The sequence below is a fragment of the Seriola lalandi genome, unplaced genomic scaffold (assembly GCF_002814215.2).
Source record: "Seriola lalandi dorsalis isolate HSWRI2012SDOR001 ecotype SW California unplaced genomic scaffold, Sedor1 jcf7180002054959, whole genome shotgun sequence".
Taxonomy (NCBI): domain Eukaryota; kingdom Metazoa; phylum Chordata; class Actinopteri; order Carangiformes; family Carangidae; genus Seriola; species Seriola lalandi.
In genome coordinates this window covers 517,392-518,210 of record NW_019525510.1, presented here as the reverse complement: position 1 = coordinate 518,210, position 819 = coordinate 517,392, and the positions used below count along the sequence as shown (strand labels likewise).

At 34.4% G+C, this 819-nt stretch overlaps 1 long non-coding RNA gene across 1 annotated transcript in view; it reads left to right on the top strand.

Annotated features, from left to right (window-relative positions):
• Positions 1 to 6: 6 nt before the first annotated feature.
• LOC147817433 (uncharacterized) overlaps positions 7 to 819 on the top strand; it is a 3,142-nt gene continuing 2,329 nt past the window's right edge. Inside the window, exon 1 of the long non-coding RNA XR_015436377.1 lies at positions 7 to 806. This is a non-coding gene — a long non-coding RNA (uncharacterized LOC147817433). The remainder of the gene's footprint in view (positions 807 to 819) is intronic.

Below are 819 nucleotides of genomic sequence, written 5' to 3'. Positions count from 1 at the left end.
TAACATTCCTGATTTGTGTTTTAAATGTAGACAGTCCAAAGGAACATTTTTACACTGTGTGTGGGAATGTGACAAGATAAGAAGGTTCTGGGAAGAGCTGAATTATATGATAGAAGAGATTTTATCTGTACAATTAATATTGTTCTTTTCAGGTTGTTTCCCCAAAGAACATCATTTAGGAAGAAAGAGCAGATCCTTATAGATCTATGTTTGTCACAAGCAAAACGGATGATAGCTCTGTCTTGGAAAAGTGTCCATAGACCAAGTGTTGGTAAATGGTTAAAGGAATTGTCTGTATGTATTTTTTTTTAGAAATAAACACGTGTATTCTTTTTTTGTTTGTTTTTTATTTTTCTTATTATTATTTCTCTCTTCTCCTTTAATTTATCTGTATTTCTCCTGAGCTTATCTACTGTCTGACTTATGTTCTGGTTGTTTGAAAAAGTAATCAAGAGAGTGTTTCAAAAAAACAAGTGGAATTGGTTTAATTCATCTTTGATTAACTGCACTTTAAATCATCCTTTATGGTAAATAATGTGTTTATATTTACTTCCTGTTCTTACAGCCTGATCTCTGACTCATATTTAGTTCACCTGTTTTTATAGCAGAATAATAATTCACTGTAAATTCAAATGTAACTTTATTTTATCACAATAAAAAGACAGTGAAGGAGGCAGTAGAGTCTCAGGTCTTCCTTTGTGGTTGGATGGAGCCAGAACAACCTCCACCAATCAGAGGTTGAGTGCAGCCTGAGAGGTAAAACCCAGGGCTGAGAAAGTCCACAGACACCGACTGCTGCTGTAAAGGTTGTTGCTGCAG